The sequence below is a fragment of the Macaca thibetana genome, chromosome 2 (assembly GCF_024542745.1).
Source record: "Macaca thibetana thibetana isolate TM-01 chromosome 2, ASM2454274v1, whole genome shotgun sequence".
Classification (NCBI taxonomy): Eukaryota; Metazoa; Chordata; class Mammalia; order Primates; family Cercopithecidae; genus Macaca; species Macaca thibetana.
The window spans coordinates 112,742,189-112,757,358 of record NC_065579.1 but is presented as its reverse complement, the minus strand read 5'-3'; the positions used below and the strand labels follow the sequence as shown (position 1 = coordinate 112,757,358).

Here is a 15,170-nt window from a genome sequence, read left to right as displayed (position 1 = left end):
TCAGAGCAAGGAAAATTACCAGAGAGAGACAGAAAGGGACATTACATAAAAATAAAAGGGTAATCTAGCAGGAAGACATAGCAATCTTAAATGTATATGCATCAAACAACAGAGCTGTAAAATATGTGAGGCAAAAAACTGATAAAACTGAAAGAAGTGACAGACTAATCCAAAATTATAGTTGAAGACTTCAATACTCCTCTGTCAGGAATTGATAGAACAACTAAACTGAACACCAACTAGGATATAGAAGAACTTAACAATACCATCACCCAACAGGATTTAATAAGCATTTATAGAACACTCCATCCAATAATAGTAGAATACACATTCTTTCCAAGTCATTATGCATATCATAGACCAATACAGATCATATCCTGAGCCATAAATCTCAAAAAATTTAAAAGAACCAAAATCATACAAACTAGAAATCAGTAAGATCGGTAACAGGAAAATCTCCACAACAGTTGGGAACTCAACAACACACTTCTAAATAATCCATGTTTTAAAGACAAAATCTCAAGTGAAATTAAAAAATATATACGTTGAACTGAAAGAAAATATAGCATATCAAAATTTGTGGGACACGTCAGCTAACATACCACTGAGAGGGAAATTTAAGCACTAAATGCTTATATTAGGAAAGAGAAAAACTATCAAAACCTAAACTCCACCTCAAGAACCTAGAAAAAGAAGAGCATAATAAACTCAAAGCAAGCAGAAGAAAAAAAATAAAGAGCAGAAATCAATAAAATTGAAAACAAAGAAATAGAGAAAAATCAAGAATTAAAAAGCTGATTATTTGAAGAGACCAATAAAATGGACAAAAATGGACAAAGTGGACAAAAAAAAAGATAAGATACGTATTATACGTATTATTAATATCAAGAATGAATTAGGATACCACTACAGACTGTGCAGATACCAAATGGATCAGGGAATGCTATGAACGATTCTACATAAATAAATTTGACAACTTAGATGAAATTGACCACTTCCTCAGGAACACTAAATACCACAAAACCCACCCAATATGAAATATATAATTTGATCTTTATAATGATTTATAATTAAATTCATAACTAAAAAACTCCCCCCAAATATGTATCAAGGCCCAATGGTTTCACTGGAGAATTCTACTCAGTGTCTTAAGAAGAATCAACACCAATTCTTTACAAACTCTTCTAAAACACAGAAGAGGAAGGAACACTTCCCAATTCACTTGATGAAGCTAGTATTACCCAGATCCCAATACCAAAGACAGAGAAAAAAAAGAGAACTACAGATCAATACCATTCACAAACACAGGCTCAAAAATCCTTACCAAAATATTAGCAAATTGAATTCAGCAATTTATAAAAAGAATTATATACTATGACCAAGTGGGGCTTATTCTAGGGACTCAAGGCTGGTTCACTATTCGGAAACTGATCGATGTAATCCGCCATATTAACAGGCTAATCAAGAAAAATCACATGATAATATTAAATGATGCAGAAAAAGCATCTGACAAAACTCAACATCCTTTCATGATAAAAACTTTTAGAAAAATAGGAATAGAGGACACTTTCTTAAGTTGATGAAAAGGTTCTACAAAAAACCTACAGCTGACATACTTAATGGTGGAAGACTCAATATTTTCCCCTAAGATCACGAACAAGGCAAGGCAGTGTGTTCTCCTACTCAACAAACTACTGGAAGATCTAGCCAGTGTAATAAAAATAGGAAAAGAAATAAAAGGCATATAGATCAAAAGGAAGAAATAAAACTATTCCTATTTTTAGACAACATGATAGTCTATGTAGAAAATCCCAAGGGATCTACAAAAAAATTGGAATTAATAAATTCATAGGCCAGACTCAGTGGCTCATGTCTGTAATCCCAGCACTTTAGCAGGCTGAGGCGGGGGAACTGCTTGAGTCCAGGAGTTTAAGACTAGCCCAGGCAAAACAGCAAGACCTCATCTCTACAAAAATAAAAAAATTAGCTAGGCATGGTGGCACATGCCTGTAGTCCCAGCTACTCAGGAGGCAGAGGGAATGCTTGAGCCGGAAGGTCATGGCTGCAGTGAGCCATGTTGGCCTCCGCACTCCAGCCTTGGCAAAAGAGAGAGACCCTGTCATTAATTAATTAATTAATTGAGTTCAAGAAGGCTACAGAATACAAGTATACAAATATCAATGTATCTATGTACTAGAAATGAACATATATAGGTATAAATTAGAAATACAATACCATTTACAATTACTCAAAAAAAAAATACTTGGGGGGAATCTAAAACATGCATAGTACTTGTACGTCAAAAACTACAAACCACTGATAATGGAAATCAAAGCTCTGAATAAACTAATAGAAATAAAGATTTCAGTTATCCCTAAATTGATATACATGTTTAAAACAAATCCTAATAAAAGATTTTTTTTCCAAATATAGGCAAAATTGTTCTAAAATGTAGATGGGGCCAAGTCAGCAGCTCATGACTATAATCCCAGCATTTTGGGAGGCCAAGGCGGAAGGATCGCTTGAGCTCAGGAGTTCAACTAACCTGTGCAACATGGTGAAACTCCACCTCTACAAAAAATTAAAAAATTAATTAGCCAGGCATGGCGGTATGCACTTGTAGTCCCAGCTACTTAGGAAGCTGAGGAAGGAGAATTGCTTGAGCCTGGGAGGCTGAAGCTGCAGTGAGCCAGGATGATGTCACTGCACTTGCCTGGGCAAGAGAGCAAGACCTTGTCTCTAAATAAATAAATAAATAAATAAATAAAGTATGAGGAATCTACCCGATGTCAAGACTATTATATCAATACAGTAATCAATAATAATTAAATCAATAATAATAGTAATCAAGACCGTGTAGTGTTGGTGGAGGCATAAACATATATGTCACTGGGAGAGAACAGAGAACCCAGAAACAATTCCATATAAGTATGCCTAATTAAATTTTTGATGAAAGTGCAAAGGCAATTCAATAGAGGAATGATAGCCTTTTCAACAAATGGTGCTAGAGCAATTGGACACTCAGCAATGAAATGAACCTCAACCTAAGATTCATGTGTTATATTACTTTCACGCATCACAGCAATTGGACACTCAGCAATGAAATGAACCTCAACCTAAGATTCATGCGTTGTATTCACACATTGTACTACCAAAATGAATCATGTACTTAAATGTAAAATGTAAAACTGTAAGACTTTTAGAAAAAAATAGGAGAAAAATCTGGGATGCAAGTTTAGGCAACGAGTTCTTGACAGCAAAAGCATGATCTATGCAAGGGAAAAATTGGACTTCATCAAAATTAAAAACATTTTTCTATGAAAGAACAAACATTTTTTAAAAATCCAATTAGAAAATGGGCAAATGTTAAGCATACATTTCACTGAAGAGGATATGCAGATGGCATACATGAAAATATAGTCAACATTACCAGCCCTCAGGGAAATGCAAATTAAGGCCATTATACACCTATCAGAATGGCTTAAATAAAAAACAGTAAGAACACCAAATCCTGGCTAGGATACAGAAAAACTGGATCACTCATACATTGCAGATGGGACTATAAAATGATACAGCTACTCCAGAACTGTTTGGAAGTTTCTTTAAAAACTATATACGCAACTACCATACAACCCAGCAATTGTATTCCTAGACATTTATTCCAAAGAAATGAAAACTTACATTCTCGTAAGAATTTATACACAAATGTTCATAGCAGCTTTATTAGTAAAAGCCTCAAAGTGGAAACAAGACAGATGTCCTTCAATAGGTGGTTAAATTCTGCTACATCCATACCATGGAATACTACTCAACCAAAAAAAGAAATGAACTATTAATACACACAATAACTTGGATGGATTTCCAGAGAATTATACTGAGTGGAAAAAAAAATCTTGTACAATTCTATTTGTGTAACATCCTTGAAGTGACAAAATTATAGAGATGGAGAATAGATTAATGGTTACCTGGAGTTAAGGCTGGGGTAGTGAGATGGGTGTGAGAGGGAAGCGGTGTGGCTACAGAAGGGCAAAGTGAGGAATGCTTGTAATAATGACAGTGTTCTCTATCGTGATTGTATCACCGTCAATATCCTGGTTATAATATTGTACTATAGGTTTGCAAGATGTTACCATTGGAGAAAATTGAGGAAAGGGTAAATGGGATCTCTCTGCACTTTTTTTTTTTTTTTTTGAGACAGAGTCTTGCTCTGTCGCCCAGGCTGGAGTGCAGTGGTACAATCTCAGCTCACTGCAACCTCTGCCTGCCAGGTTCAAGTGATTCTCCTGCCTCAGCCTCTCGAGTAGCTGGGATCACAGGTGTGTGCCAACACGTCTGGCTAATTTTTGTATTTTTAGTAGAGACGGGGTTTTGCCATCTTGGCCAGGCTGGTCTCGAACTCCTGACCTCAGGTGATCCGCCCACCTCGGCCTCCCAAAGTGCTAGAATTACAGGCGTGAGCCACCGCGCCCGGCCAAAATGAGAAGTTTTAATAGCTTCCCCAGGTAATTATTACTAAGTAAGCATGAAATACAGACCTAGAGCAGCCTCCAGTTTATACACACTGGACATTATGATGAAAGTATAAATTAAATCATAAAGAATGTTATTGTTTTCCTCAAATGTTCAGAACTGTTTTATTAACTTTTTTTTCAGCTGAGGTCTCACTTTGTTGCCTAGGTTGGAGTACAATGGTGCAATCTCAGCTCACTGTAACCTCCACCTGCTGGGTTCAAGCAATCCTCCTGCCTCAGCCTCCCAGGTAGCTGGGACCACAGGCATGCACCACCAACCTCGGCTAATTTTTGTTTTTTTTGTAGAGACAGCATTTCACCACGTTGCCCACGCTGGTCTCGAATTTCTGGACTCAAGTGATCTGCTCACCCTGGGATTACAGGTGGGGTTATAGGTATGAGCCACTGTGCCCGGCCTGGGGCTGGGATTACAGGTATGAGCCACTGTGCCCAGCCTGTTTTACTAACTTTGGGTGGTATCATGTAGGCATTACTCACAGTCACTACTCAACCAATTCTTTCTACTGAATTAATTCCACTTATTTAAATAGGTTATTTAGAAAATAAAGCCAAATGAGATGTTAACCTGGTAACTACATTTTAAAATTGATTGTATTACACTATCATTCATTTATATGCTGTTTATTTGGCAAAGGCTGATAAATTCCAAATAAGCAGGAACTTCCACCTCTTCTGGATTATGTTAAGGATAATACATTCAACGTTCAACAATGTCTGCTCAATTATTATGTACCTGGCATGGTTTTATATGGGGTTATAAAACATTTCAAAACTGACTTGTGTAGTGTGACGAATCTCTCTCTCTCTTTTTTTTTTTCAGAGATAAGGTGTTGCTCTGTCATCCAGGCTAGAGTACAATGGCACACAGCTTCGACTTCCTAGGCTCAAGCAGTCCTCACACCTCAGCCTTCTGAGTAGTTGGGACTACAGGTGTGCTCCACCATCTCCAGCTAATTTTTAAATTTTTTGTAGAAACAGGGTCTCAGTATGTTGCTCAGGCTGGGCTCGAACTCCTGGCCTCCAGCAATTCTTCTGTCTCAGCTTCCCAAAGTGCTGGGATTACAGGCATGAGCTACCACGCCCAGCCTCAGGCAAATCTCTTAAGCAATATGCTAATGCAATTATTTCTGAGTACATAAAGATAAAATGCTAAAAACAACTGACAGTCTTACATTTGGAGATCAGTCCTTTAGCATTTAAATGTTCTTGTCGTCTTAGGTTTGTTTTACTGACACATTTTCTCGGCTTTTTACATTCCTATAGAAATGTAAATTAGCATGTATAATTGGGTAACTCCAAACAAGTACACATAAACAAGTTTTTTTTTATGTTTAGAGGGAAAAAAATGTTAAATCACAAAAATCGCTTTGCGCATCCATTGCTTCATGTATCAGAGGAATAATTTTTTTTTTTTTTTTTTTTGAGACAGTCTCACTCTGTCACCAGGCTGGAGTGCAGTGGCACGATCTTGGCTCACTGCAACCTCTGACTCCCTGCATCAAGCGATTCTCCCACCTCAGCTTCCCAAGTAGCTGGGATTTACAGGCAACGCCACCATGCCTGGCTAATTTTTGTATTTTCAGTAGAGAGGGGGTTTCATTATGTTGGTCAGGATGTTCTCAATCTCCTGACCTCATGATCTATCCACCTCGGCCTCCGAAAGTGCTGGGATTCCAGGCATGAGCCACTGTGCCTGGCCATCAGAGGAATAATTTTAATGTTTAAAATTTCAGCTCAATGTTGGGCACTTAGAAGTTACTAAGTAAGCATCTGCTGGTCTCCTTTATATAAACACACATAAACTACATAGCTTTGAGTTTAAAGTTTGGACATGTGTTTTTATGAAGATGTTGCTGCCAATTGTGGGTATGGATTAAGCATCTATCATGTTCCAAACCTGTGCTTTGTTCATGCTGGGGAAATGATTCTCAACAGAAAAATGCATTCTGACAAAAAAAGGTACTGCGTTCCATTCCTTTCCTGTGTATAGATATAATTTAGATTAAAAAATAAACTTGGCTATAAAACACAATAATGTTTGGGGTAAGCATTTGGCATATGAGAAGCAGTAGCAAAAAGACAATGCCTGTGTCCTGATGTCAGGCTGTGACATCCCAAAATGATATCCTAGTTAATGTTTCTGCCAAGACACTCTATGTTTAGGTCAGTGTTCTTAAAAAGGAGGGTGATTTTGCTCAGCAGACATCTGGCAATGTCTGGAAACATTTTAGGTTGTCACAGGGGACAGGAGTGCTACCTAATAGGTAGCGGCCAGGAATGCTGCTAAATGTCCTGTAAGGCACAGGAGACCCCCACAACAAAGAATATCTGACCCCAAATGTCAAAGTACCGAGGCTGAGAAACCGGGGATCAGGTGAGTAGAACAGGTCACATCAGCCCATGGAGGCTTGGGATACAGGACGGAGTGGGAGTTACTTCTGCTGTCATCTGCCCTGGACCATGGCCCACTGCTATCCCACATGTAATACCATTTGTAACATGTGCATGTCTACCTACAGGGTGCGCTTAGTTACTGGTAGCCCCAAGGCACCACCCATTGTGTTTCCCCTGTAAAGGAACATTAAGAATGAGCCTCCAGAAGTAGAGTAGGATGGTGGTTACCACAGGATGGGAGTGGGAGTGGACCAAGAAAGAGATGATGTTGGTCGAAGGTTTCTAGTAAGACACGAAGAATACGTTGTGGTGATCTACTGCACACCATGGTGATTGTAGTCAATAATAATGCGTATTTCAAAATGGCTAAAACAGTGGATCTTAAATGTTCTCACCACAAAAAAATGATTACTACACGAGGTGATAATATGTTCATTGGCTTGATTCAATTATTCCACAAAGTATATATAGTCATGCACTGCATAATGACATTTCAGTCACAACAGACCACAAATATGATGATGGTCCAATAAGATTAGGGTTTTTTTTTTTTTTGAGACAGAGTCTCACTTTGTCACCCAGGCTGGAGTGCAGTGGCATGATCTCACTTCACTGCAACCTCTGCTTCGCAGGTTCATACAACTCTCCTGCCTCAGCTTCCCAAGTAGCTGGGATTACAGGTGCCCACCACCAAGCCTGGCTAATTTTTGTATTTTTAGTAGAGATGGGTTTTCACCATGTTTGCTAGGCTGGTCTGGAACTCCTTACCTCAAAGTGATCCACCCATCTCAACCTCCCGAAGTGCTAGGATTACAGGTGTGAACCACAACGGCTGGGCAAGGTCCAATAAGATTATAATGGAGCTAAAAACATTTCTATTGCCTAGTGACATCACAGATGTCTTAATGTTATAGCGCAATGGATTATTCATGTGTTTGCAGTATGCTGGTGTAAATAAACCTACTGCTTTTTATACTTATTTCAGAGTATACTCCTTCTACTTAGAAAAGAAAGGTAACTGTAAAACACCCTCAGACAGGTCCTTCAGGAGGTATCCAGAAGGCATTGCTATCATAGGAGAGCTCCATGTGTGTTATTGCCCCAGAAGACCTTCCAGTGGGATAGGATGTGGAGGTGGAAGAGAGTCATACTGATGATCTTGACACTGTGTAGGCCTAGGCAAATGTGTGTGTTTATGTCTTAGTTTTTGTTTTTGTGTTTTTTTTGAGACAGAGTCTCGCAGCCCAGGCTGGAGTGCAGTGGTACAATCTCGGCTCACTGCAACCTCCACCTCCGGGGTTCAAGTGATTCTCCTGCCTCAGCCTCCCAAGTAGCTGGGACTACAGGCATGTGCCACCATGCCCGGCTAATTTTTGTATTTTTAGTAGAGACGGGGTTTTACCATGTTGGCCAGGATGGTCTCTATCTCTTGACCTCATGATCTGCCCGCCTTGGCCTTGCAAAGTGCTGGGATTACAGGTGTGAGCCACTGCACCCAGCCTGAATTTTTCTAGATTGCTTAATATACCATCCAGCCTAACCAAAAGGGAAATGTTTTCACCTCAAATTTCCAATGCTGTGAACAAAAAAAAAAGAGGCCAGGCACAGTGGCTCACGCCTCTAATCTCAGCACTTTGGGAGGCCAAGGAAGGTGGATCACAAGGTCAGGAGTTCAAGACGAGCCTGGCCAACACAGTGAAACCCCGTCTCTACTAAAAATACAAAAATTAGCCAGGCATGGAGGCACGCACCTGTAGTCCCAGCTACATGGGAGGCTTAGGCAGGAGGATCACTTGAACCCGGGAGGCGGAGGTTGTGATGAGCCGAGATTGCACCACTGCACCCCAGCCTTGGCAACAGAGTGAGACTCTGTGTCAGAAAAAGGAAAAAAACTACAGCTGCCTACTGCTTGCAACCAGGCTGTAGCTCTTATTAAAGCAAATAGAAGAGAGCCCTGCAGACCAGTAGAAACTTGACATTTGAAGTCAGGCCTCCACCTCCCGAGCTGGAGTCAGCAGCCTGGGATCCTCCAGTGAATCATTCCCATCTTTACTGCCCTCTCTGATGTGGAACAGGATCCCTCTCTGATGTGGAACAGGATCGACAGAGTGCATAAAAGAGAAGATAAAGCACCAAGGCCCATCAGGCATGGAAAGGAGAGCTAACAGCCCTGCAGGGCAGACCTGAGTCAGATGGATTTCAGCCTGCCACCAAACCCTGCCATCTGCTGCCACTTCCCCAAAGGGCCCGCTCCTTTCTGCCCCTCCTCTTGACACAACACCCCCTATCTTGGCATGCCAGGGAGGCTGCTGTGTCAAGCCCCAGCATGTGGGCATTCTGGCAAATCACTGAGGTCTAGTGCTGAAGTTTTTCAAACTGGAAATGCACTTGCACTAAGACCACGTGATTTCTGACTTAAGTGAGGGAGGAAAAGAAAGAATTAACTTAAAACGAGGACTGATCATGTGCTGCGAATTTTGCTAAGCCCCTAACCCAATACTTCTCATTAATCCTCACAGCCACCCTAGGTGGTAGATCTCAGCTCAGTGAGATCGAATGAGCTACCCAAGGTGGCATAGGTAGGATGCAGCTGGCTGGGAACTGGAACCCAAGTCCTGCTGACTCCCAGGACCCTCCAACCTGCCATACACAGCTGGCGACCCGGGGAAGTCCTAAGGCCAGGCTCTTTCTGCAACTTGGAAAGGTGGGAGTCCTCACTAGTCCATGGACTGAGCTGGTTCACCCCAATGATGTAGACCCACTGACTCTTACCTGAGGGTGCAGAGGTGGAGACTGTCATTCCCACAACTTCGGAATTGATTAATGCTCCCAACACTGGCCATGCCATTTTCCAAGTAAGCATCCCCACTGGCAATTTGTTTTCCTGAGTTTCTGAAAGGGTATGTGGGATTTCACTGCACAGTAGCAGGTACTCAAACGTAATTTGGTTTGGTGAAATTTTAGGAAAACTTATTTTGAACCTGTCTAGCCCCAAATTACTTTAGTGAGGCTACAAACACAAGTTACTTTGAAATAAAGGTGTTAAGTAGCTCAAGCCAAAACTTATGCAAACCTTCAAACCAGCCTAGCCCACGTAATTCTCTCTTCCCTTTTGGCACAGCTATCAGATGTGCCGTGAAACTTAAAGTACAGAAAAAGACACCAGCAGCTGTTCAGAGACGTCTTGCAGATACCTGTCAGTGTTCCCATCTCTCTACTCCTAAGGCAGAGGGTCTTGACCCTGTTGCATTCTAGAATCACCTAGAGAACTTGAAAAGATACCTACGCTTGTGCCCTCACAGATTCTGATTTAATTTGTCTGGTCTGGGCACACACATTAGCAGGTCTTTTGTTTTTTCTCTTTTTTTTTTCCTTTTCTTTGAGACAGAGTCTCACTTTGCTGCCCAGGCTGGAGTAAAATTCACAATCTTGGCTCACTGTAACCTCTGCCTCTCCCAGGTTCAAGCGATTCTTGTACCTCAGCCTCCCGAGTAGCTGAGATTACAGGCGCACACCACTATGCTCGGCTAATTTTTGTAATTTTAGTAGAGACGGGGTTTTACCATCTTGGCCAGGATGGTCTCGAACTCCTGACCTCAGGTGATCCCACCTGCCTCAGTCTCCCAAAGTGTTGGGATTACAAGCATGAGCCACCGCCACTACACCTAGCCAGCAGGTCTTAAATGTTCCTCAGTTGGTACTAATGTGCAGCCAGGGGTGAGAACCATTGTTCTAAAACCTCTTAAAGAAATTGGGCTGGGTGTGGTGGCTCATGCTTGTAATCCCAGCACTTTGGGAGGCTGAGGCGGGCGAACCGCAAGGTCAGGAGTTCGAGAACAGCTTGGCCAACATGGTGAAACCCCGTCTCTACTAAAAATACAAAAAATTAGCCGGGCGTAGTGGTGGGCGCCTGTAATCCCAGCTACTCGGGAGGCTGGGGCAGGAGAATCGCTTGAACCCGGGAGGTGGAGGTTGCAGTGAGCTGAGATCATGCCACTGCACTCTAGCCTGCAATAGAGTGAGAGACTCAGTCTCAAAAAAAAAAAAAAAAAAAAAAAAAAAAATCGGAAGCAGCTCCACACAACAAAAATAAAAAACCATGAATGAGTCGAAGGAAACAGATGACGCAACCACCAACCAAACCTCATACATAATCTCCTCTACCCTCACCCATATCTCCCCACCTCCTCTTAAGGGCTCAGCTCGTCTGTCTTTTTGGGGTATCGTTGGTATCTAACCTGAGCCTCTAGAAATCGTTCTCACTGGGCTCTGTAGTGGTGGCTCCCGTAGGCACCACTCACACTATCTGCCAATGCTGTTTAAAGGGAGCAAAAAAGAACCATTTCCCTCGGCTGGAGGAAATGAGTCTCTGAAGGATGGATGCCTTGACTAGAAAGTGGTGGATCTGGCAGAGGAAGCAGGCCTGTTTGTCTCCAGCGCCTACCAGCACACCACCCTTCTAGGTTCACTCCCAAACTCACTTCTCCCCTGGCACTTTCTCTTCACGGGAAGGCCTGAAAAGAATGCTGAAAACAAGTGATCTGGCTGGAATCTACCACCATGCTACTTCTCTGCTCCGGGACCTTCCGTGGCTCCCACTGGCCCACAGGATAAATCCAAATTCCTCAGCCTAGCTTCCATATTCTTCTACCACCTGACCAAACTGTCCTAACCCTTTCTTCCCATGCAAACCCTCCTACACCTAGTCAGACTGTTTACATCCTAAATATCCCTTACTTACGCTCCTCTTTTTGCTGTTCTACCTATTCAAAATCACACAGCACAACAGCTGCAGCCACAGGCAGCAGTCCACATCATCCTAGAGGACAGCAAGATTTCTGAGGAAATTCTCATAGAATTCAGCTTGCAGGACTTCTGCCTAGCTCACTGGCCACCTGTCTGGCCATTTACAGTCCTTAATATTTCACTTAGAATTAGTGATTACTCCTTGCTCTGCTAAGTAGTCATTATTTATTGTTGTTTCATCTGCAGATTTTCGGTGCTAGAACTTACCTTTGTTTTGTTTCAATTTTTGTGCAACCTAATAATATGCAAAAATTGCCCCAAAACAAATGAAAACATTAAGGGTTTTTAAAGGCATCTGAAGAATCATCACTATATTAACCTAAATTTTGGCAGGTGAATAAAGCCAAATGCATCTTCTTTTCAGCCACATGAAATAAATTTTATTTAAAAATCTAATTCATAGAGGACAGGCACGGTGGCTCACACCTGTAATCCCAGCACTTTGGGAGGCCAAGGCGGGCAGATCATGAGGTCAGGAGATCGAGACCATCCTGGCTAACGCAGTGAAACTCCATCTCTACTAAAAATACAAAAAAATTAGCCGGGCGTGGTGGCATGTGCCTGTAGTCCCAGCTGCTGGGGAGGCTGAGGCAGGAGAATGGCATGAACCTGGGAGGCGGAGCTTGCAGTGAACTGAGATGGCGCCACTGCACTCCAGCCTGAGTGACAGAGCAAGACTCTGTCTCAAAAAAAAAAAAAAAAAATCAAATTCATAGAATCACGTGCTTTAACTTTAGCAAAAGAAGAGACGAAGCACACATTGCAAACACACTTCAATCCCTGCAGTGAGATGAGCGTCATGATCATGCATGCTTCTCTTCTCCCTTCTCCGGGCCTTTTGAAGTCTACACTCTCAGCTGTGGGATGGTCTCCTTCCCTACCAGGAAAGCTGGTCTCCACACTGACTTCAAAGACAGCTGATGTTCCAAAGAGGAAAAACACTGCAAAGAAGCACTCCAAAATCCTTTTGACCTCAAACATGACTACAGAATGGATATGGCTTTTTAAATAGCCACTTCCTGCAGCATTCTATAGTACAATGACCCTTAAATGACACCCACACAAATTACATAATTTGCTAAAATGGAAACATAGTAATTCCATCTTACATCAAAGTAAAGGAAAAAAATTTTTTTTAATCTGAAGCTCAATTAAATAGTAATTTTAAGCGAAATAAAACCTTCACTTGTTCAATAATCCTCACAATGCCCTAAGACTGTACAAATGGATGAAGTGAACATAATTTCAGGGAACTACCCACTACATGTTTAGCAGGCCGGAAGAGACAACAACATAGAAACTCTGATCCGCTGGAAATTATGCTTTTTCTTTGAGCTCTGGTATCTGAGGTGGCCAGCTCCTCATCCTTCACGCCCTTCGCCGGCAGTGACCTGAGTACCTGCTGGAGACTGAAGTGCTCCCTCCTAGGCTATGTCTTCTCTACCTTCCCCCTTTTCCATTGCCTCAAAGACAGGCCACCTGGGAGCCCTTCCGGAGCCTGAAAGAGGAGCCAGTCACTGTGTCATGATCAGCCACAATGTGCCATCCCTCCTCCATAGCACAGTCACAAGTCCCCAGCGGGGGAGGGCACACGCTTTCCCGTCACAGAGTTCTGGAACAAAGCCCAAAGACCACTTACTATCATTGCGGCCTAACTTCTCTGTGCTTCAGTTTCCTCATCTACAAAATCATGCCTTCAGGGTTGTGGCGAATATGAAACAAGACAGCATATTTAGAGCAGCCAGCACAATGGCCAGCTTTGTAACTGTTCGTTTTCTTCCCTGCTAAGAAAATAGCAAACACAAAGTTTCTGCAGGTTAATATATCAGGGTTCTAATCAGCAAGCACAGGAGACTGCGGCAGCACTGTGAAGAACGCCCAGAAAAAACAAAAAGCAGCCATTCTCTTTGAATATGAGAAACAATTTTATCAGTCTCTGATTTCTAAGAAGGAGTACCATGACTCCAGCCTCTGTTGTCCTAGATTCTATGCCCACTTTTTTTTTTTTTTTTTTGAGACGGAGTCTCGCTCTGTCGCCGGGGCTGGAGCGCAGTGGCCGGATCTCAGCTCACTGCAAGCTCCGCCTCCCGGGTTTACGCCATTCTCCTGCCTCAGCCTCCTGTGTAGCTGGGACTACAGGTGCCCGCCACCTCGCCCGGCTAGTTTTTTGTATTTTTTTTTTTTTAGTAGAGACGGGGTTTCACCGTGTTCGCCAGGATGGTCTCGATCTCCTGACCTCGTGATCCGCCCGTCTCGGCCTCCCAAAGTGCTGGGATTACAGGCTTGAGCCACCGTGCCCGGCCTATGCCCACTTTTGGCTAATTTTTTTTCCCTGTGTTTTTCAGGTTATCCTCCATGAGCATAAATTATTTTTACAATCAGGGAAAACAATTTTTGGAAAAGTTTCTCAGTTTGCTACACATGTAATTTAAAATAAGAAATCCTGGCCAGGCACAGTGGTTCACACCTGTAATTCCAGCACTTTGGGAGGCCAAGGCAGGCGGACTGCATGAGCCCAGGAGTTCAAGACCGGCCTGGGCAACATGGTGAAACCCTGTCTCTACAAAACACACACACACACACACACACACACAATCCAGCTGTGGTAGTGCGTGCCTGTAGTCCCAGCTATTTGAGGGGCTGAGTCGGGTGGATCGCTTAAGCCCAAGAAGGATCATTTAAGCCCAGGGAGATGGAGGCTGCAGTGAGCCGTGACTACACCACCGCACTCCAGCCTGGGCAATAGAGTGAGACCCTTTCTTGGAAAAATAAAATAAATTAAATAAGGAATCCTGAGTGATAAAGATTGCGATCATCTGAGCTTGGATAAGAGCCTGGTATGATAAATGCACCTTTTTTCCTCTGACAAGGGACCTTTTGGTCATTTTACTACTCATCAGTACTTTCTGTGCTAGGGAAACTGGGACAACAGAAGACGAAAGTAAAGTAAATGAACTCTTCTACTTGTATCAGGGCTGCTACAGCATTTAGTGGGAGAGAAGCTTGAAACTATAGGCTGAAGTCAAGCTACAAGTCCCTACTGGTTTTAATAACGATCACCATCACTAAGGATAACATACACATAAACCTATCCTACTTAGTCTGAAAATGTTGCTGTGTCATCCTGAGACACCAGCTCCAATTTCATAACCAACTGTGGAAGTGACCACAGTATACATGCCATGCAGACATATCTTCGGAGCAGGAGGTATAACTGCTCTGCTTATGAGGCACTTACTCTCTGCCTTCTAGCCCTCAGTTTACTCCATCTCCCAACAATGTTTGGAGTGAGGCATCACTACATCTCTTATATAACAAGAACCCTGAGGCTCAGAGAGGGTAGATGCCTTAAACAAGGGCACTTGACTAGTAAGTGATGAGAATAGAACTCTACCCCAGGTCAGTCTGACCCAGCGGCACAGCGGTTCCTACCTTCTA

At 42.5% G+C, this 15,170-nt stretch overlaps 1 protein-coding gene across 12 annotated transcripts in view; it reads right to left on the bottom strand.

Annotated features, from left to right (window-relative positions):
* PXK (PX domain containing serine/threonine kinase like) overlaps positions 1-15,170 on the bottom strand; it is a 102,105-nt gene that overhangs the window by 60,763 nt on the left and 26,172 nt on the right. The gene's annotated exons all lie outside the window — the stretch shown is intronic.